Raw genomic sequence first — 882 nt, 5'->3', positions numbered from 1 at the left:
GGTACCTGCAAAAAGCCCTACGATGCTTAAGTTAGCAAGAAATTTTTCACATGAGATTTTATGGGGAAAGATTGCATACCTTTTTTGGTTAATCAGCCTTGTATTTATATGGTCTGAGTTAGACCCTCAATCCCAATTTCGAAATTAATATAATCGCCTTAATTCCCTTGCATGCCACCCTGCATTGATATTTTTCATGACTGCATGGTTCTGGAATTGCTGGCCCTTGCATGCCTCTAGTCATGAATAACATAGACTGGCCCCTAAATGCCTCATGCAATAACTGGCCAGTATTGATGACTGCATGGTTCTGGAATTGCTGGCCCTTGTATGCCTCCTGGAATGTTCCAGAAATCCCATATATGGTTATGAAATTAGCCAAGCCAAAGTGATGCAAAAGATTGTCCCAAATAAGCTTACATGCCAAGCCTATGAGAGACGTGGCCCAAGCCCACAGAGGGGCATAAATATCCGCAAGGCAAAAGGTATGGGGTGTGAACATCCGGGGCTACGGAAATATGTTACACCATGGTGCACTGAATCGAGACCATGGTATTAAGCTGCATCTGCCACACTGAATCGGGACCATGCTATTAAGTTACTCTGTGCCACACCGAAACAGGACTATGATCTTAAATTGCTTCGTGCTACACCGAATAAGGATTCACCATAATATGTTTCCTGCGCCACACTGAATCAGGCAGAAATGGCCGCCGCCGGGCATGGCCGCCGGCCACCTGCTGCTGCACAGGTGCCGGCCGTTAACGTCGTCTGAAAAGATGACCTGACGTCATCTGCTGGCGCCATGCTGACGTCACCGTGACGTCATCTGCTGACGGGTCGCAACCAGGTTCGTCTGATCCGCTTGCGTGGCTGATCCTG

Source organism: Papaver somniferum, chromosome 10, assembly GCF_003573695.1.
Source record: "Papaver somniferum cultivar HN1 chromosome 10, ASM357369v1, whole genome shotgun sequence".
NCBI lineage: Eukaryota > Viridiplantae > Streptophyta > Magnoliopsida > Ranunculales > Papaveraceae > Papaver > Papaver somniferum.
This window is presented reverse-complemented; position numbering follows the sequence as displayed.